General features: G+C 37.9%; 1 long non-coding RNA gene and 1 other non-coding gene across 6 annotated transcripts in view; one reads left to right on the forward strand and one right to left on the reverse strand.

Annotated features, from left to right (window-relative positions):
- LOC149004528 (uncharacterized) overlaps window positions 1-11,268 on the reverse strand; it is a 52,000-nt gene extending 40,732 nt beyond the window's left edge. Inside the window, exons 1-2 of one of the 5 annotated variants that reach the window (XR_016175450.1) lie at window positions 10,927-11,268; window positions 1,302-2,917 (exon numbers count right to left, since the gene is read on the reverse strand). This is a non-coding gene — a long non-coding RNA (uncharacterized LOC149004528). Of the gene's footprint in view, window positions 1-1,301; window positions 4,925-8,343; window positions 10,120-10,926 lie in introns of those variants that run through there. The other 4 variants (XR_016175447.1, XR_016175449.1, XR_016175448.1 and 1 more) reach the window with 4 other exon arrangements.
- A 5,218-nt stretch (window positions 11,269-16,486) lies between these two features.
- Window positions 16,487-16,558, forward strand: TRNAD-GUC (transfer RNA aspartic acid (anticodon GUC)). Its single transcript has one exon. It is a non-coding gene; the product is annotated as a tRNA-Asp (tRNA).
- Window positions 16,559-23,057: the final 6,499 nt, after the last annotated feature.

Raw genomic sequence — 23,057 nt, forward strand, 5'->3', positions numbered from 1 at the left:
TGGTTTTAAATGTCCTAATGAGATTCTTCAGGGAGCCTCTTATTTTATTATTCCTCCAAAGGTTTTTGGATGCGTGTGTTATGCCAGAATCACAGCCCATTAGAGTAAGCTAACTCCCCGTTGCCTACGCTACATATTTCTGGGGTATTCTGCTACTCAAAAAGGGTGCAAATGTTATCATTCTCTTTCCAGGAAAACCATTGTATCTATGGATTTAATTTTTAATGAGTCTTGCCTTTACTATACACCTCTCCAGGGGGAGAATCCTAGAGGAGAGGTGTTCTTTCCAACTCTAGACCTTCCTATCACACACAAAGACTCCCACACACCACCACAATACAACTTAGGAGTTCAAGAAGAGTTTCATGACCAAGGGAGACTTCGGCCAATATACCAGAGGACTCTAATTCTCCCCCTTTGTTTTCTGAACCATGTGAAGAATCTGATTAGAGGGAGACCACTACTGTGAGGCACACTATTGAGGTCTTTCAAAACAAGATTGACCAGAATAAGGAGGTGCAAACTTATCAGAGGAAGAATTACAACCGGCCAAAGTAGGTGGAGAAAGGTGACACGTTACCACTTCAGTCTCATGCTCCAAAATCAGATTCTACTGTTCCCCCTAAGGTATATTCTTTTGATCTTCCTATTGTTGTTAAATGGGTATAGTACTCTTATCTTCAGACTTAGATTCATCTGTAGTCATAATGACCTAATCTTTGTTAGGTCCAGACAAGAGACACGTTACTTTAATTATAAACAACTAGGCAGCAGCAAGGAATACAGGGCAGCAGCTAGCAATACTCCAAATTCAAGAACCAAAAGTCCATCAAATCTGAGACATGGTTGCAGCAACTAGAATGTCTCCAAAATAATTTCTCAAAACCGAATTAACTATGAAATAGAATGACAGTAGCAAATACCCCAAATAAGATTCAAGACATAAAATCACACCCCACAGCAGCTACTACCACAAACACCTTCTTCTCAGCAGTTGAAATTGTAGAATCACTTCACCAAAACAAGGATCAGACACATATTTTAACAAATCACAAGAAAAAGAACAGCAACAGCAACCAAAAGTCCCCTTTTCCAGTCCGAACCCAATAACAATCCAAATAGAACACAACTTAAACAATAACAGTCGAGTATCCAATCAATAAGATCTGAAAAACAGGGCTAGCTGAACTAAACTACACAATCCAGATCTGATTCAAACAAGGTCTCAGAAACCAACTCCAACAGAAGAATTTTAGGGCCAAGCTTCAATCAAAGACCTTAAAAATAGGTCCGAAACTTACCCGGGCAGAATCAAGACTCTTGAACAATTCTCATTCCAACACTAGCGACTTGATTCTTTGAATTTGATGAAGAATCAGTACCTCATATCATCTCCTAAAACCAATTCCCAAAGGAAAATCAGCATGAAATGCTGATTCAAGTCAAAAGTAGCCGTAGAAGACTCTCAAACCAATATCAAGGTCTTCACCACACTGCCACAAGAAGATAGGAAGGTAACTCTCTGATTTCTGGCATAAGAATTTGCAGGAATTGATTAAAAAGGGACTGATACCATGTGAACTCTGGTAAATCAGAGAAACAGAGAGATCAAGAGGAAGAAGATGAAAAAAAAGTGAAGACAATGGGGGACAGAAGAGAAGATGAAAGGAATTGAGAGGAGCCTCAATTGATGTGAGGATCTCTGTCAGAAAACTACTATATTTATAAGACAACTTCCAAACTTACAATCGATCTCAAAAAAAGGAAAGAAGAGTCCAATATAGACTCACATGCCAAAACCCAGCTTGAGATTTAGCACCAGGCATTAAGTCTCGAGGCCTATTTTCTTCCCCCAGAAAATTCCCTCCAACAGACTAAATAGATTTTCAAGTTGAGTTTCCAACTTAAAACAAACAATTTGATCTTTAAAAGGGTTGAGCACAAATTTAGAGTTTAATTAGGAATATGCTCTTTACAAATATACCTGGTTTGTGTTTAATTAGCACAGATGGAGTAATTTGTGTAAATTATTTAGGGGTTCTGCTAAAGATAGACTTTGCACAATTATTATGTAGAGATATAGATTTTTATATGTACTCTACCTCATTCTTTTCCCAGTGTTGTGCTTCTCCAAAAGTGCAATTGAATGATTGATTGTTTCTTTTTACCAAATACTCTGAGAAAAGTAAAATGAGTGAAATAAGGATTTTCGCTCTAAGCTGATTTTGGTTCTTAGATTCCATTATGTTGTCGTGATGGGATATTTTAATACATGTATTTCTAATTGAACCCATAAGTCACATTTCATATCCCTTTTTGTTTGGCTAAGATACAGATTATAATGGGCAAACATTTTTTTGACAATCATGCATTTGTGTGCATTTCTATTTTCTGTACCATCAAAGGAAATTGATAATGAATGTGTGTGTCTTTAACTTCTTCATTTTTTGTTTCTAAACTATGGATACTCTTGCAAATCATTAAATTCTTCAAGTTTATTCTAACTTAGTAGTCTAACAGCAAACCTACCAAGTTTTAATGGGGAGTTCAAAAAGAGGACGACGAAGATTGAAAGGAGGAAGCAAAGAAACAATGGAAGAAGATGGAATTAACATTGCTAAGGATATGATTTCAGAATTACCTGACGAGATTCTACACAAGATTCTTGCTTTCTTAGAAGCAAAGGAGGCGGCTCGGACAAGCACCCTGTCAAAGAGATGGGAAGGTATTTGGCTTTCCTTCCCTGTTGTAGATTTTGATGAGACCATCTGGAGTACTCGCAAAATGTTCATAAATTATGTCGAAAGATCACTGCAGCAACGCTCAGAGGTGAGCATTCAGAAGTTCAAGCTCTGTATGGAGAATCTGAAACCGGCAAAATTCAAAATATCTTCTCGCATTAACTCATGGATAAAATCTGCAACAAGAGGAAAACTTGAAGAGTTAGATATCAGCATGTCAGCTAATCATCGTTTCATACCTTATCCACATGTTTTCCACAACAAATGTAGGTTTTGTTATAGATTGCCACAGAGCATCTTCACAACAAAATCCCTCACTGTATTGAAATTAAAAAGGTGTAAGTTGGTGCCTTATGATGAAGTAAGACTTCCTTGCTTGAAGACATTATCTTTGGAAGAAACACATGCAGAAGAAGGGGCCATCCAGAACCTACTTTCTTCTTCCCTGATAGTTGAGACATTGATTTTGATACGTTGCAGTGGAATGACGGATTTTCACTTCTCTGGTGTTCAGCTACAAACCTTGGTAGTAGAGTATCCACCTAAATTGAACTCCTTTCAAATAGATGGGCCAAATCTCCAATCCATTTCATTCAGTCTGAATGATTATTACTCGTACCCTAAAAGGGTTCAATTCACTGCAGCTAGGCTGAGATCTTTGTTACTGAGATGGTTTACAATAACAGATGAGAATTGTGACAAGATTCTCAACTGGCCCTTTCTTGAGAATCTAGAAATTGCATACTGCAAGCTGCCAAGAAAACTTGGGTTCTATACACACAAGCTTACAAGTCTGGCGGTGGTCAAATGCAAAAATCTGGTTGAACTTGAGATTGATGCTCCTAAACTTGTCTCATTCATTTATACTGGTGAGATATTGCAGATATCTCACATGAACACTTCTTGCAAACTCCAAGCCAGACTTCATTTAAAACCTATTGCATTAGATTCTCATTGGTTCTCTAAATTGAGGGAGATTCTTGGCTGGTTTGGTCATGCCCAAATTCTAACAATCTATTGCAAAGCTCATAAGGTATGGCTTGGGATACATACTCTGTTATTTTCATTTCATTCACTATAATTCATCTGTTGCTCCAAATATAATTACTCCTGGTGGTGGGTCTGTCCCATGTTATAGATACAGAGGTTCATCATTCCAAAAGAATTGAGGGAAGGTTCAGTGCATCCACAGCTTGACCTAAAGCACTTGCAGATAATGACATCCTCCAAATCAATAATGAATTTAGATGAACTTATTGATAGTTTAATCTGGATTTTCCCAAATCTTGAGACTCTATCACTAGATACAGGTACAAGCTGCAAAACTCTAAAGGTATGAAAGTCTCCTTCACAGAATCTTCATCGTCTGAACCACTACCACAATGTCTATGATGACTACCTACTTGTGTTGCCTCAACTTAACATATATCTTATTTCAAAATATTTGATGCCTACTAGAAAGTTTCTATTTAGGTTACTAAAACAATCTGTGTATCCATCACTTGAATTTACAGTTTCAACGTGATGACCTACTGAAGACTGGGAAGAATGAAGCTGCTGCTGGTGAACATCAGTAGAAGGTCATAAGAGGAGGCCAATGGAATACTGTATCTCAGACTTTGTGGCTTGTTCAAGAACTTTTTTTATCTTGTTTTATTTTTTTCTTCCTTAAAGATCTAGTTGATATGTGATTTCGAACTATAAAGTAATGGTAGAGGCAAAACCTCATTCTGTTTAAAATACATCTATCTGTTCATTGACTTGGAACTTCAAGGGCATGTTGAAGGCAGATTTTAAACTTGTTCTAGTAGTTTGATGCTTTAGTGCTATAAAGAATGGTTAATAGTGGAAAAGCAAAGCTATAAAGAATCGTGTGAGCTTTCCCTTTAATGTTCAAGTAATATCTGAAGGAGCTTAATCTTGATGATTAGAATCACCAAAATATAGTCATAGGGAGAGGTTACAGTTTCTACTTTCTACTCACAAATGTAAAGGCCTTGGAGATGATCAATACTCCACCTAGACCAATTATCAGTTACCACTGGAATCCAACCAACCATTGGATAATACCGCATGTTATTTTTTAGCCTATAGTCTCTAATACAATTACCCCGTTTATAACATAGTCATTGTTTTGTAACATGTAATCAGATTCTTTTTCCCGCCAGAGGGGGGTTGGTAGTAGGGGGCATGGTGGGAGATCTCGCGAGATCTCGGCGAGATCTCGTGAGATATCTCGGTTTTTTCATAAACCGAGACGAGATCAAGGGCGAGATCTACGAGATGGGATATCTCGCTCGAGATCTCGCCATATCTCGCCATATCTCGCTATATCTCGCCATATCTCGCCATATCTCGCCCCAAATCTCGCCATAACTCGCTGGAACTCTCATTTTTTACCAAATTTTTTGTAGATTTCAGCCAAAGTTTCACTTGCAACAACTTTTAGCACATCTACAACATCAAAGAAAGCTCAATCATCCTCTACTTGTCTTATGAACTTATACGTTAATGACTTATATAAAACTTCTAACGGTTGTATACTTTTATCATTCTATTCTCGAAAGTTAAGATTGTAATACTCATATGAATGTTATCTTGATGACATTGAAGTTATTTGATGTATTTGATACACATGATTTTCATTTATATGCCTTAAGGTTTTATATTACATGTCATATAACCTTGCATTCTCTAATCCTATAGCATTAATGGTTTTATATTATATGTTATATAACATTGCATTCTCTAATCATAGAGCATTTCGGTTTCACAATATGGGTAGACTTAGAAATCATACTTAGGGCTGTTTTCTCACAAATCCAAGGCCACTAGTGTGTTCAAAAGGCATCAAATAGGCTAAATACCAAGTTTTAGCCTAACTGGGACCCTGAAACCCACCGAGATGGGATACCGAGTTGACGCCCAAAAAATGGCATATCTCGACCGAGATCTCGCCGAGATGGTTGAGATCTCGGTTTTTCATGGTAGCGAGATCTCGCTCGAGAGCGAGATCTCCCACCATGGTAGGGGGAGAGGATAGATGATCTGTATACTCAATGTCGAAAGGGACCTAGACTCTTACACATGAAGCTGATTGAGAGCCTACAACCAGAAAACATAAGGGAATATGCTCATTAACAGCGGTAGGGCTACGATTGATTGATACCAAAGACACATGCCTACGATCCATAGGCGCCCATTACTCCAGCCCGATGGTTTCCCCTGGAACGATGAAACGTATCCCAAATATTAGATTGGATGTAGTGGAAAATGGCCAAATTTGGTCTGGGAAGAAAACACCTTATCAATCCTCCCCTGAAGTGCTCTGGTCTGGCTGCAGTAGTTCTTCTTCACTTTCTCTCCTTCCCCATCCTCCATTCCTTTTTACATGGCATGAGAACCATCCCAGGACTGGTACAGGTTTATAGACGTCCCTCTCCTGATATTCTCTTCTTCTTTTCTTTATTTTATTTTTTTCCCTCCTTTTTATCCACTATGGTCTCCTTTTAACCTTACCAAATGCTCACAACCTTCAAGAAGAGGATTTTACACCTGAATGGTCACAAATCCCCCATCCACTGGGTTTTTTTTCTGTGTATTTCCTTCCCCACTTTCCATATTTCTTGGGTTTTGGTAATGAATCATTTATTCACCCAAAAAAAAAACTAAGATTTGACAGGCTAAGGTGATAAAGTGTATAGGGATATCTAGGATTCATAGTGTTTTAAGCAAACGGGGTTTGATCTCGGCATGTAGTAGTATATCAGTTGCCCGGATTTTCCGATCATGGTTCAAGATCTCAATCTCCAGGCTTATCTCACCAACTCAAAAGAGAAAGATTTGTCTAGAGATCATGGTAAGATCTTGCTGGGTTGGTGGAATTTTTTCCCCCACTCGAGGCTCCAACTTGATGCATTTTAGGGATCATTTGGGGTTGAAATGTGTTATCTACCCTATTTTAGCCATTTTGGACACACTGGTGACCTTGGATTTATTAGGGGGGGGGATAACTTTTTACATAAGCCCCCTCCATTTCCATCAAAAACAGGAGGCACAACCCCCAAAATAAAAATCTTACAAAGACCCCCTCCACACTAAAGACAGTTAGTGACTGTACATAATTAAATATTTAAATTCAAATCAATTGCTCAATAAGCGCATATCACCCCTACAAAATTATGAAAATACCCCTTAATTAAGTTCTATTTTCAATGTTGAACCACAACATAGAGGTGGGTGAAGGAATTTCCCCTTCACCCTTCTTCTTCCTAACTTTCGCAACTTCAAATGAGCCACCTGAGGGTATAATATCAGATAGTACTCCATTCCCCATATGAAGTCCCTCAATGTGTTTTGCATTTGTTGTCTTAGATCGATACACTAACCTTAATTGATAAGAATTAACAGGAAGGAAGACGAGTAATCATCTCAAGAAAACCCTTTTCATGCCACTAGCAACAGAGTGTGCTTGTTTTTTTCCCCTCAATAACATTATAATACCTGGTTTTCATTTGGAAGTAACTAACTTCGGTCTAAACTCTAAAAGCAAAAACGAGGAGGTTGTCGGTTCACTGCTGCTGCTTATTAACCAACTGCCTAGCTTATGGTCAGATTTTTGGCAGGATAGATTACTAGATCCCTTCAAAATACTAGAAGAATTTCTCTTCTGCTATACATATAGCTTGAAAAGGAAGAGAAGAAAATGCTTGAAGATTACAAGCATGCTCCCAGATCCATTCACAATGGGTGGTTGCCGGTGATGGAGATGGAGGGAAGGGGTTGTCATGTGGAACAAAGGAAGAAGGGAGAGACCACAGAGGTGGTGCCGGACTAACACAACCGAAGCAGAGTCAGAGGAAGTGAAGAAGACCAGGTAATAGAGAAGGAATAAGAATAACTGAAAACCCCTTGAAGAGAGATAGAGAGAGGGGGGGGATTGTAATAGTAGGAAGAAGATGGGTGAAGGAATTCCTTCACCCACCTCTACAAGTTTAGAAAGGGGTGTAATGGTCATATTACCCCTATCTGGTGGAAGTGCTTGTTTTGGAATTTGAAGATGGGTAAGAAGAATATTTCTTCACCAATCTCTTAAATTGAGATTTTATAGAAGGAATAGTGTTTAGGGTAGAGTAGTAATTTCATATTATGTTCTAAAACAAATTTATTGAGTGAGGATAAAAACAAAAATCACATTTCAGGTTAACAAGTCAGTAACGGTGTTAAGTGTGGAGGGGGTCTTTGTAAGGTTTTGATTTTGGAAGGAAGTATGCCCTGTTTCCAATGGAAATGGAGGGACCTATGTAAAAATTCATAAAAAATGTGTAAATGTAAGTCCATTAATGATTACATTGAAGTGAAACCTTAAGTGTTATGGCCTATTATACGCATCATATACTCATACAGTAATACTCAAAGTTCAAGATTCAAACAAATCTAGTACCTTACACATTTTCATATTTCAAGATACAAAGTTCAAATGAAAATAGAATCATAAAGTTACAACTTGAGAGACGAGACTTGAGACCTTATGTGTTAAGGCACATCGTCTCATCTTGCACATCATCTGGTCTGGCTAAATAGGAAAAGAGAGATATCTTACCGAATCTTGACAAGATCTCGAGAGTTCTTCCACCATGGTCGCAATTGGAGGTCTCTTCTATTGGTTGTGACCAAAATTATGTAAACTACTATCGACAAATTATGGCAAATTTTCCTTCAAATTCTTTTTGGGTCTGTGGTTTATGGCAATCAAAGGCTACTGATGAAGATGCTAGTGATCAAATATTAGCAGCTTCCATTGGTGATTTTTCAGATTTTGTGGGTGATTTCCGACATTTTTCTTTGTGTGAATTTTTCTCTCCTTTTTTTTTTTTTTTTTGTGTGTGTGGGGGGGGTAGAGATTGTGTGATTTTTTTTAGATATTTACCTTTAGAGATCATGGATGATGAAAATAAAATTACCACTGTACACAATGAGGTACATAGGTAGTGTCCTTGTTGAATAGAATAACTGACAAGAAACTTGAAGGAGTCAACAGTTCTTAATACTGGCTGAAGATTGTGAAACTTACGGATGATGTTATATAAGTGATGGAATAAAGAATGTTTTGAAAAACTCAATTTTGGCCCATGTGTGTGTTCTACAGACATTAAACTTCTTTTCAGGGTTTATCAATGATATGGGCCTAAATTTATAAGGCCATAAAGTGGAGATAATGATGGGACATGGGATTAGGTGTTAAATTCAATATTTGATTTAGTGTTTGAGTTAGATCAGGATACCTAGTTCTTAGATAGAATTTTGTTTTGATTTTATTTACTTATTGATTCTTCTAGAGTGATTAGGAATCTTTTTGGAGTCACTTTTCAATTTGGAGTTCCAGTTTGAGTTTGACAGTATGTGAGCAAATGTGGATATAAATATAGATATAATTGCTCAGTTGAACCATAAATTGATGAATTGAGTTTTGAATTTTGTTTGTTGCTGCCAGTGGGATACAATGACCTCTCTCTCTCTCTCTCTCTCTCTCTGATGTGATTTCTTATCTTCCCTTATTCAGGGGTTTATTGTCTTGATTTGTTCTCTTTTCTTCTCCCAAGAATATATTTCCTCATTCAACTTGATATTCAAGATCCTCAACAAAAGCAAGTTGAATAATCTGCAGCCCAATTCTTCTCTCTCTTATCTTCTAGACCTTTAAATTCCCCAACATTAAATTCCTTTTTTCCTTTATATTTTCGTACTCTCAAGAAAACCCAAATTCCCAACCTATATCTATGCATATCTAACCACTCCAATGGTCCCAATAAGTTTTCTCTAAGTTTCACCTCGTTCCAGTAACTTCGCATCCCACATCTAAAGAATCTACCCCATCCATCCATACACCCTACTACTCTAAATCTCTCTAGAGCTATCCAACCACCATAGTTTATGTGTATCCTAATCAATTAATCCAAAATCTTAAAATCCTAAAACCCTTGACTTTTTGAAATGAGATCCTTGAGGCTGGCCCCTAGTTGAACCTCTTCAATCTGGAGCTACATCAATGGATAACCATAGATGCTCCAATCATGGTTAATTGTTGAATTCAATGGCAAATACTTAACAGTAATATAGGGGGGAAATTATAGGATTATACGGAGGTGTATTTTGGACGAAACTTGTCTAAAATATGAGTTGTCAGTTGTCACAAGAATTATAAAAGATTGAGAGAAAGGAGCACTTTATCACCCAATATTTTTCTAATTTCAAGGGCATGTATCATGAGTTAAACGCCCTACTCCCTATCTCTTCCAATGTGAAACAAATGCAACTTCAGAGATATCAACTAGTAGATATGCGGTTTTTGGGAGGACTTGAATAGGAAGATGAGATTGTGCAAACGGTGAAACTATCACACCCAGCAGCCGTCTCATGTGGCCATGAAACCCTGGCCACCAGTGAATCCCTTCCCAGTCGGGGGCGGTGCCGAGGGTGGAATCTCGCGCTGGGCGGGGGGCCTCGCACCCCAGTGGGAAGTTACTAATTCTACAGACAGACAGAGTGATGCTTGAGTTTCTCATTCTTGTGGTAAGCCATGATGAATCAGAGATGCAATAATAAGCTTCACGGAAAACCTGAAAGTATGCTAATTCTAGGCACCCCACCCACATCTTTAGTCTCACCCCCCCCCCCCCCCAAATGAAGGGAAAGCAGTACTGATGTTAGGAAGAGCTTGCCTGTAAACTTAATTTCAGATTTCACGAGCCTAGTTCCTCCACCACTACTCTAGTTCAAATTTGAGATCTTGACCCGAGTTCACCAAGATTTCGACCCAAATGTGAACTGGGTTCAGGGTCCTAACTCGACGCCATTAATTTACATGCGCAAATCTCCTATTCCTGTTCTTCATCCATCGACACCGCGGCATCACCCAACACTAACCCGGTAACCTGTCCTTCACCCGAGTCTACAGCCCCACCTCTACTCGAATTTAGAATAAATTGAAGAAATGTATTCAATAGGAAAAAGGTGAAACTTGATGTATGGAATGATAGATTTTCAAATAAGGAGAGGAAAGACAACAGGAAGAACAGAGCAAATTCGTGGAAATTTTGTTCTCCAATGATTTCGGCATTTGATTTTGATTCGGTCGAGGTTTCATTCGGTAGAAATGAAAAAGGAAAAGAAGTGATTACTTAACGGGTTAGATCCAGTAGATGCAGCGCCACATCCTCATGTTTGCTTCGAAACGCTTTACGAAGAAACGTGCTGCAATCCATGTTTCGATTTCGAGTTCTCCAAATTGTTAGTGAAGGCTGTCATTCTGGTGTTAGTCTATCTGGATCGGCAAGGGTTGTGTTGTTGCAATTCAGTTTCCACTCGTAACCGCTGATCATATGAGAAATAAGGAGAGTAGGAACGTTAAAATAAACAATGTTTTTTTCAACTCCTACTTGTAAAGCTTTAAGTAGCGCCTCCATCTCGTCCATCTTTTCCAACTTGCCTGCCTTCAGCAATAAGCATTTGCCATACACCAACATTCCTGCCATCCACCGTGGTTTTCAAAAGTTGGTTAGAAATCCCTCCACACATTAGAACTTAGAAGTAGCGAATTGCTAAGAATTAAAATTATTGCTAAATGCCATCCGGTTTTTGAAAGTTTCACCGATGAAGGGAGTTATGCGTTTCAATATCAAAAGAAAGTTCAGCCCTAGGTATATTGGTCCATTTGACATTATTGAAAAATGTTAGACCAGTAGCTTATCGGTTGGCTCTATCTCCGTCTCTTGCTGGTGTGCATGATGTTTTCCATGTATTTATGCTAAGGCAATGCTTAGCAAATGTAGAGCTATTGCTCCAGCATGAACCGGAAGGTTTGAGTGCGGATTTGACGTATGATGAATAACCGACTAAGATTTTGGATCAGAAGGATAAGCAGTTGAGAAACCGGTCTATATCTTTGGTGACGATCAGATGGAAGAATCATTCATTTGAGGAAGCATCTTGGGAAAAAGAAGATGAGACCCTCATCTTTTCGGACTTACAAGTACTTTGTAATTTTGGGGACGAAATTTCTTTTAAGGAGGGAGGGATGTAACAACCCCGGTATTTCTAACCCGTGACCCGTATTGCAGGTCAAAGAACCCGAAGGTTTAGCCGAGTCAATTTGTGGAGTGTCCGGATAAAAGTCCATGATCCATACCCTAAACCCATGGATCTGAATTCTCTTGATGAAGAGCTTGTCTTGCTTGGTAGTTGGACTTCTAGAAGGCAAGTGATGTCTGGAGATGTCCGGAATGAAGATAAGACCTCTCCCCATATGTTCATTAGGGTTAGGTTGTACTTGGAGATCAACCCCCTGAGCAAAGCACTCTTGTATAGCAATATACTAGGGGGCGGTTGCTAGTGGCTGTTGATTAGACCAAGCGACCGCCTGGTCCTGGCTGTGGGGTTTTGCCTTATTTTGCCCCCAGACTCCTATAAATAGCAACCCTCGTTTATTCTACAAATATTATATTCGGGATTGTTGTTTTTTGTGGTTAGGCGGCTATGGAGACGTGCTAGAGGGTGATCTAAAGTGTTGTTAGTGTTCCAGAAGCTTCTACTGTTTTTTATAGCTGATATGGTTGAGGTATGTGATTCCCTGTTCACTTATACTCTACCTTTAGCTATGATTAAAGTAGATTAGTTTTCTTCTATGGTTGTTCATGATCTTTCTATTACAATACCTACCTTTTTAATGATCTTGATGAGATCAGGTCTGAAAACGAAACCCTGCTTTCGTGAAAAGGACTGATCTAATCAATGGGAGGATTCTGGATAACCAAATTGATGTCAATTATTAGGTTTGGTATCACCCTTGGTTGTAGGAGTGTTAGATTTGAAATTTGGACTATGATCATTCAAAATTCGGATTGAAATTAGATGATCAGAAGCCTAAGTTTTGGATTGAAACTCACTGTTTTTTGGGCGATCACTAGTGGCGGTCGCTCAGACCAAGCGACCGGCTAGTTTCCAGTGAGCTTACAACTTTTGAATTTTGTTCGATTTGATTCATTCAACTTATATATTAATGTAACCATGTTTATAGGTGTTCTTTGTTTCCAATAAAAGTCTTATAATTGTTTCTGGTTTGCAATCCAAAGGAATTCTACTTATTTACAGGTAAGGACATACAATCATATCTTTATGTAATGACTTGAACATGCTAGTCCAGTGTTTTTCATTACTGTTATTTTATTCTATATACTGCTGTAACCATATATAGCATGTTGATCTTATAATATGCTTGCTGTTTGTATTGTCTTTACATATACTTTATCATTTATTAATGTGGTATAACTGTTGTGATGATTGATGGTTTGTGGTTCTGATGGAAAGGGTATTCTATTGGGATATCTTGGCTTGAGATATCAGAAGGTTGTGGTATGGGACACATGCATGCTAATGTCTCCAGCACTGTCATAACTACTGGATGACATACCTAGGTAGAGTCTAGAGTTGCATGGCTAGGTACCTCACATGCTACTACCCTTTCGGTAGGGGAATTGAAGTCGGATGACCGGTGACAACAGTGATGTGACTCTGGTCCACTGTTGGTCATACAATGGTAGAGTTGCATATGTTAGTGTTGGGCTCATGGACATCCAAGGAGCAGACCGGGTGTCGTGAGGAGTCATGAGAGCATTCCGCCCCAACAATATGTGGATGACCATAGGGTATGGAATAGAATCTAATAGCGGTAGCCAGTCTGTGAGGGTTCTCATTCCTAGGTTGCAAAGGATACTGAACCGAGTTGGTTGGTGCCATAGGGGATGTATGTGGACTTCATGTAGTATATTACCATTATGACTTGCATTGGATTAGAAACTCTGACATGCGCCAATACTCATGCCAATGGTCGTGGTGAGAGAGGTTGACTTAACCCCAACCATGGTTTGAGAGCCAAGTGTGGACTTTCCATTTTACCCAGGATCCCTACGAGGGTAACCAGTCCTTGTCGGATCAGAGTGATTAGACCTACCCAGAGGAGGGTTGGTGTTATATCTTAAAGCATGTCAACTGTTAAAGACTTGCACAGTTAGATCTTAGGGGTATTCATACATTGCACTCATACATATCATATATGGATTTATGATGGTTTGACATATGGATGGGAATTATTGTTGTTCTTACTGAGTTCTCTAGAACTCATTCCTTTATTTGTCTATGTTTTATTAGCATGTACAGATGGATGATATATGCCGGAAGATGGATTGGTTTCCCATGAAGGAGCCTTATTGTATGAAGAAGATGTGGCACCGACAATGGAAAATGGAGATAGCTCTGTGTGGGAGCTCCTACGAGTGCATGGAATGCGCTTATAGCACCCATTGATGGGCGGAGGAGACAGGTTGCCAGGCAGTTTGGCCATCGTTTGGAGAAGAATTGGAGAACCCCTCACCTTGATAAACTTGAGTCTAAGTTTTTAGCTTTAGAGAAAGAAACTTATTTAAACATTTGAATTGCTTCCACTGAACTTGTAATCTTTTTGATTATTTATTCTTCCCTTAATTATTTTATTGGAGTATTTGGACTCTTGTAATCCTTTTATTTAATTATTGACCTAACTCTTGCTCATGATTGTCTTTACTTGCATTTATTATGATTGATAGACTAAAACGTGGATCCTGTGACGATCACTCCCACAAGGTTGTCGGGTGGGTAGCTGAGACCGATGGGTAGGGTGTGACATACACGCTTAGAAGTCTCAATAAAATAATCATTTCTCTCATTCCTAAGAAAATCTAGCACCAGGAGGTTTTCCATTTTAGACCTATCAATCTATGTACTACTCCTTATAAAGTCATAACAAAAAGTTTGGCTAACAGATTAAAACCTATTTTGCGGTCCATCATTAGCCAAACTCAAAGTGATTTTGTTCCTGGTTGAGCCATTACTAATAACATTTATCTTGCTCATGAGTATCTTTATTATATTAAAAAATTCCAAATCTACTTCTGGGTATATGGCTTCGAAATTAGACTTGTGCAAGGTCTATAACAAATTAGTGTGGTCTTACATTGAACATTCTCTGAGACACTTGGGTTTGCTGATCAATGGATCCATTGGGTAATGCAATGCATCACTACCGTGAAATACCAAATAAAGATCAATGGTGCTCTCTCTAGGAAAACCATCCCCCAAAGAGGTATCAGGCAAGGTTATCTCCTTAGTCCTTACATCTTCATTCTTTCTAAAGAGACTCTATCATGGTCCCACCTGGGTATCTGATTTAATTAATTGGAAAAAATTAAAATGGAATTTTCCTCTCATTTAGTCTCTTTTCTCCCCACCTGAAATTGAGGCCGTCCTTACCATCCCAATCCTTAGAAGTGACACCCTGGACTCTTGGATTTGAATTAAGTCCAAGAACGGAAAATTCACTATTATATTGGAATATTTTTAATGTTTTGCAATGGCTGATGCACTAGGTAATATTGCTTCTTCCTCCACTTCATGTGCTTTTTGAAACAAGATTTGGCACATTCCCCCCTTTACCTTTACCCAAGATAAAGCCTTTTTAATAACAACCTTGTCATGAGGCTTTAGCTATTGGCAATTCTCTCTTTGCAAGAAGAGCAACTTTAGCCTCTTTTTGTTTGGTTTGTGGAAATGGGATTGAGAACGTTAGTCATGCATTATTTTTTTGTCCTCATGCACGAAAATATTGGAAGCACTCTCCTTTGCGTATTAACGTGTTTGACTTCTATGGTTTTCAACTTCATGATTGGATGGATTTTATCAAGGTTAAATTTAAAGGGTATAATGATAAATAGAGGGTTGACCAACTATGAAGTGCTTTAGCTGGTGCATTTGGAAAACTAGGAATGCAACCCTATTTTGTGGTCTACAGGCATGTGTCCAATTTACTATGACTAACTTCTCCTTTCTATGTGCATATATTCTCCATCTATCTTCGGTTTCAAAACATAAAGGAGATAATCTAGGGATGCTATGTATGGATCCGGTTTTGGAGGTGGATTTTTTTTCAAATGTTTGTTGATGGTTCTTGGGACATTACTGCAAAAAAGGGTGAAAGAGGCTGCATCGTTTGGGATGCAGGAAAAACTTTCATTGCAACTCAGTGTACTCCCGGTTTGGAAACTGATGCTTCTATCATGGAGCTTGAATCGTGTGAGGTGCTCTTATTCTTGGGCACTCTTTAGGGACATCGAGTGTGCAAGTCAATTATGATAGTTTACCAGTGGTACTTGCATTACAGGTTTTCTCATCTTCGTGAGCCTTAGTTTAGTTCATGAGATAATTAGATTAACTTTAGACTTTGATTATGTTTATTTTCATAATATTCTTAGGTGTCGGAACATTTGGGCAGATTTTCTTGCTAGGGGTGCTTGTAGACACTCTTTTACTAGATCTTGGTGGTCTAACCCATTTTTATTATTGATAAATCTTTGTTATCATCAAAGTTTCCTAGCATCAACAGTTTTTCTTAATGAAAATTTTCATATTTTGACCCCCAAAAAAAAAAAAAAAATCCCATGGTTAGCGGTTGTTCAAAGTAAAGAGAGGAGTTACATGTGCAAAGAAGATTATTTGGTCATTTCATAATTCATATGAGGAGGAAAGTGGTGCCTTTCTCTTTCCCGCCAAAATACAGAATAATTACTTTAGGGCCCGGAACCAAAATGTGAAAAATGGAATCAGGTACAGCTGCATAATAGTGAAATATCTAAAATCGTAACTTGATATACATCCAAGTCGTTGTAGTATAGTGGTAAGTATTCCCGCCTGTCACGCGGGTGACCCGGGTTCGATCCCCGGCAACGGCGTTTTTACACTTTTCAAATCATATTTCTAACCAGTGAGTATTTAAAGTATTTTTTTAGCGACATTTAAATGCCTATATTACGATTAAGAAGACTCTCTATCAATTGTCAACGGTTCGCTCTCATTGTGTAATTTACGGTGATGACCAGATATCAAGTTGGCATTTGGTAATTGGTACCTTAGATTAAGGATGGAGACCTTCAATCAATCAAGTTAGCAGTTGGTACCTACGATTAATACAATCTAAATACGTGCAGGGCTGCTCCACGCAGGAAGAAGCTTCCGCACTCGTTTAGGGGTATTCGAATCCATCCGATTACTAATAGGATGTAGATATAATATACCTCTTTCTTATATGTTATTATCGGTCCAATTAAATTACTTATTTAGAATTATTTTCTCATTTTTATAAACCTTTTACTTAAGATATGTGACTATTTTTCTAGGTTCTTCACTATAATAAACACCAAAATTACTAAATTCTTAAATTTCAAATGTAATCTCACAAATAAAATAGTAAAGATATCAACAGGTATTCAATCTTTATTCATATTTCGAATCTACTTAAGAAAATAAGTATCCGATTATCATCCGAATCCGATAGAATCGACCAAAAACCGATCGGAATCAACTGCGTTTACACCCCTTTCATCAAATCCCACGAGCCTCCCGTGACGAAAAGAAAGCAAGAAACCGCGGGGAGTCATAGCAGAACTTAAGCTAAAACCACAGCTTTTTCTGTGCTGTGCTCACGCGTGTAACTCCCCATTCCCCAAGGCATCCGTACATCAAAAAACAAACGAAACCCTCACATGTGTTACCCGCGCCCCCATTCCCCAAGGCGTCAATGCTCCAACTAACAAACGAAACCCATTGCGCATGGACCATTATATTAATTCATGACTAATGGCAGCGTGAAACATCTCCATCTTTATTTTAGCTCTAATGGAGTTGCTTCCTTGGAAACAGATACAAAGAGCAGAGGTAAACCAGGAAGAAAATGAGGACTCCATCTTCTTCCTTTCCGCAATGGCAACTCCTCCATCCTGAATATCACAGCATCACAACCACCACCACTTCTCCCTGGTTGGATTTATCAAACAGATTGTTATTTGGGCTCACCATTCCAACCATGGCCATGGTTGTTCTGGCTCTTTTTCCTCTGCGTTGTGTTGGAGACAATAAGGAGCACTAGATTCAACGAGGAGGTAAGAATGGAGACAGAACCTGTAAAGATGAAGAGGCATTGAGATCTTGTGCCGAGTAAGCTTTGGAAGCATTGGGTGATGGTGGGCTTTTCTTTCTTGTTCAATCACTTCTCATGGCACCTTTCTCCACCTTGTATTGAGAATGGAGTTACTGGGTGAAGGCTCACCTGTGGTATGTTTCCATCTTTCTCACAACTGGTTGCACTGCCACTTGGTACAAAGAAGATGAGTGAGATATTTCCAAAGCAAGATTTGTCTCTGGATGTGTAAGTGGCAAGCTCTGCTGGTAAAACAATACCCTCTTGAATCTCGATGCATGCACCAGGAATCAACAGTATCCACTGCTATGTTAATAACCAAGCTAAATCAAGAACCAGATAGTTGAAAGAATCTGCATATCTTTAATCAAATTCCAAGTAATATGTAGTGTTATCAAGCCATCACTCATCAAAATTAATATGCAGAGAGCTAGTGCTTCATTCTCAATTTTGTGCTAATCTGATTGCTATGATTAATTCAACTGTTTAGTCTACAGAGACATTTTTCTCGATCTTTCTTCAATCACAATGCACCTTAAGCAAGAAGATAATGCTTCCCATGTCTTCATCGAACAATTCAGAAGGCTCATACCTGCTTAACTAACAGGACATAAAAAGTACTTTTTGGTAGAAAATTGCAACCAAATCTATTGTAAATTGAAAATTACACACAATTTTTTTTCTCCTGAAATATGTAAGTGGATTCTTGTCATCAATTCTCATTCTCTATTTTGCTTATTTAAAAGAAACGAATATAAGAATAAATTATGTAATGGAAAACGAGTTTGGTCTGTCAAAATACATGATAAGCTGTAACAAAATGATAATATAAAAATTGATACAAAAAAATCCGGATTAATTAAAATATTAATAATTAATTAATTATAAGGAAAATGCAACTGTTTTTGTTAATTAACATCACTATGTAAACAAGAAATAACAAATTAACCGCACAGTAAAAAGAAGAAATGATGAAGAACAGAAAATTATACTAACAAAAAAGTTACTCAGTTACGCCTGAAAATCTTGTTACATTGAAGAAACAAAGTGAAGTACAGGAGATGTATTGCACCAATTATGTTATCTACTCAAGTCAGTTGGCAACCTCCATCCACATGCAATAAAGAATATCCAATCAAAGATTAAATTTCCCTAAGAGACTGCAAAGCATGTGGTTTTCAAACATAGAAACATAATCACAAAAGAGGAAAATTTCTTCTTCGATGAACAACACCTTCAGCCCAAAGAGATAAAGCAAAAGAAAAAAAAAATCAATTATTAAGCCATTCAATGAGTTAGAAGTTAGGACCCAAAGAAAGGAATCAAGTAAGTGGAAGAAGATACTTCATTAAATAAAAGGAGGAGCAAGTCGGTTAACAATTAAGCACTTACCTTGGTTTAGCCAAGTCACTCTCCAAAACTAGAGTAAGTCATGCCCTCTATAGAAATAACAAAATCTACATATAGCCGAAGGAAAAAAAGAGAGACTTAAACTTTACTTCCACACTAAATGAATTGATCAGATGGACTCCAAACTCCTTTTAGAATAAAATCCATAATACACTCAATGTTCCTACAGTCAGATTAATTTTAGCTTCTAGAATAAACAAAGAAAACTTCATAGAAATCATGGATCTAATTATTTATAAGCATACAAAGACACACCACATCAACTACGTGGATGTTAGGGGTTATTAAAACAAGATACCAGATGTCCTTCACGCCACCCAAATATTTTTCAATTTATTGAATGTTCATATGATTGTCAAGTGCATGAAGGTCCAGGGATGATCCAATTACCATCAACCTTGCCATAACTCTGAATTTCTGAGGGTTCTAAACAGTTGGGAGTCTTGGAGACAGACCACCCATGCTAAAGAGATCCAAAAATTTGCAAATACACGTTAAGAGAGATAAATTAGGCAACTTAAGTAAGCTCTACACAAACTACTAGGAAATGCAAATGGATTATGGATGTGCCAATATCTCATATTGAATTCACCCAAAATAAATAAATAAATAAATTCTCATATAGAGACTTGTGAAGAGAGATTCTGTGCAAGCTGAAGGAACAGCACAGAATCATTTGATGGAGGCTTAGTTTGAGTTTAGTTGGGGATAAGCAAATGTATAAGTTTGAGCAGACAGGCAAACATCATCGTACATGAGAAGTAAATCAGAATGCTGCAGCAGGAGAATTAATATGCTCGTGGTCACAACTCACAAGAGGCAATTAGCAGTAGCTGTTGGATACAGAGTTTCGGAGGAACCCAAAGGCTTGCCTTGTGGCCTTAACTGAGGCTATAGAAGAGATAGCCTATTCAACAGCTGTACAGCAAGCAAGCAGAGGCTTTTTTTGGTCTTTTAGTAACCCCTTTCTGGTTACACCAGCTATGCCAGGTAAATTCCCTTAGAACAAATCCAGATTCTCAAGCAGCCGGTGAATTCAGATGTTAGAAATACAGACATAAGATAAAAATGAACAACAAAGCTTTCTATTAACGTCTCTCTCTAGGGTTCTTCCAAAATGAAGTACTGATTCTTAGTAGAGCACTTTCAATTAAACGCCATTCAGTACTTGTGTGTACAAAAAGAGACATGGATTTACATGGGATCTTCAGTACTTAATCTTACTGAAGACGTAAAGTATTTTCACTTCATAAAGCATCAGAGAAAGGAGAAAAGTAGACAAGAGGGAAGTGAAAGAAACTGGGTCAACAACACAGAAGAAGAAAGCAAAAGAGTAATGACTGAATCTACAAACACCACTTCAACTATAAGATATGGGGGGAGTTGGAATCTCGCTCCTAGTCTGTAGATAAGAGTCCTGTTTTGGCCTAGGGGTCAAACATGAGCATCTGAAAACATTAAAGAAACTCAGACTAGAGAAAAAGTTAAATGCATTTCAAGAGCCATGCTAGAAACAATAAGAGATGAAGGGGAAAAAAATGGAAAAACAATTAAAAATAAATAGCCCAACTGATGAACTAATAAATTTTAACAAATGAACAAACAAACAGCTCTCAATAAAAATAACAGAGCAACAACAACAATAAGCCTTGTCCCAACTAAATGGGGTCGGCTACAAGGATTCTTGCCTTCCAATTAGTTCTGTTTGAGGCCACGCTTGACACAAGGCCTAAGCCATGCATATCCTTTCTCACCACTTCTCTTAAGGTTATCTTAGGTCTACCCCTAGCTCTTCTAGTCCCTTCAATCTGGATTATATCACTTCTCCGTACAGGGGCATTTATAAGTCTCCATTGAATGTGACCTTGCCACCTCAAACGACTTTCTTGAAGCTTATCACTTATGGAAGCAACTCCCAAACCAATTCTAATATGATCATTCATTATCTTATCCTTCCTAGTTTTGCCACTCATCCATCTTAGCATCCTCATTTCTGCTACAACGGTCTAATAAAATTTTCCTTTAAGCTTTAATGGAATACGCCAATCACAAAAGACCCCAGACACACCTCTCCACTTCACTCACCCTATTTTAATTCTTTGGAAAACATCATCTTCTATATCATCTATTTTATTTATGAATGAACCTAGGTTACCTAAAACAATCACTTTTAGGAATCTCCTTATCGTCAAGTATCACCACCTCATCGTCTGCATGATCATGACTAAAGTTACAAACTAGAATAATTTGTCTTCGTACTTAGTTTTAAAGCCTCTTGATTCCAAAGAAGAACAGAAAAAACCATGAAATAAAACAAGTTTTGTAACAATCTCAGACTGAAAACCTGGATGAGATTGCAAAGCAAACTTAAAAACAACAAAAATTGATGAAAACCCAGATACGAAGAAACAAATAAACCAAAACTGAGCCCAAAAAGAAAATAATAGCTCTAGGAAAGTATTACCAATTCCTCCCCAAGTTCTTCTATAAGGATTCCCACTCACCAACAGAAAATTGAAAATTACATGAGGCTACTCAATGGAGATAATGCCATCACACCAAAAGACAAGGAGACAGATACAAGGTCAATCTCCAGCTAATATAATGGCTCCCCCAACCCTCAGGTTATTTTATATATATATATTAACTAGTATTTATCTACCTGAGGATAGGAAGCTACCTGGTTCGCACCAAACTAGTGGGCCCAACAAGAGAATGGAGGAGGACAATTAATGAAGATATGCACCATGCAGAGAATGTCCCTACCTTATGGGTAGAGATTAGGCATACCTTCACAAGAACCTCAAGGCTTATTACAAGAGCAATTCAACACTCAACACAAGGAAGTCTTTCTATAGCTGATTATATGCACAAATTTGATGCTCTAGCTTCTCATACTATTGTTAGGAAAAATAAGGCTTTGAGTCTTGATATTCACCCCAAAAAATAAATAATTAATCCCCAAAAAAAAAAGTTTCAAGTCTTAGCTTGATTACTATTGCAGCTTGAGATAGAATACTACCACCATCCTTCAGTGATTAACACCCGTGACATAGAGTTTTAATGAGAAGGCCCTAGGAGCAAAGAATCTTTTGTCTTAAATTGGGCTAGAATTAGGTTATTCTTTTTAACCCAAAAAAAGAAGGTTATTTTTGGGAAATTCAAAACTTTAAGAAAGGACCAAATCTAGGGTTTGAGAGATTTGACATGGGTGATAAGGCTGCATAATGCAATATTTTTATTTCTTCATTTGCAGTATCTTATGCTGAATTTTGAATTCAATTATACTTTGAAAGTTTATATTTTGATTTAGGAAGCATTACCAGTGCTTGGAGAAAAATCCGCAACTTTTGGTAGTTTTGATTTATTTGCTTATTTTCTACGTAACTTCTTCCCCAGGGCTCCGATTTAAGTGATCTAAGTTTATATGGAAAGCCAAGAATGCAATCTACAATTTTATCTCTTTGAGAACCTCCTAAAATCAGAGCGCAAGGTGGTCAAATAATTGATTGACAAAACATAATCTGTGCTACCATGTAGAAGAGCAATTTTTGGAAGGTGCCATATATTTTCGAGTACTAGAAGGAAATAAGAGTCATTTGTTGACTCATCTCCATATAATTTCGAGAGTTTTTGGTAGAAAAATTTATCGCGTAGACACCTCCACTTTTTCCCGTTGATGGGGATGTGACACCAATCCACTTGTTTGCATTAATTCGTAGGAAGATGTCATTAGTACTATTTTTAGGTATCTTCGAGAATTTCTGGAGAAAAATTTATCAGAGATCAACCTCCACTTGTTCCTTACCGAGGAGGAAGATGAAACCAAACCTGAATGAAACACA

The sequence above is a fragment of the Hakea prostrata genome, chromosome 9 (assembly GCF_041222555.1).
Source record: "Hakea prostrata isolate BN-2017 chromosome 9, UWA_Hpros_2, whole genome shotgun sequence".
In the NCBI taxonomy this organism is placed as follows: Eukaryota; Viridiplantae; Streptophyta; class Magnoliopsida; order Proteales; family Proteaceae; genus Hakea; species Hakea prostrata.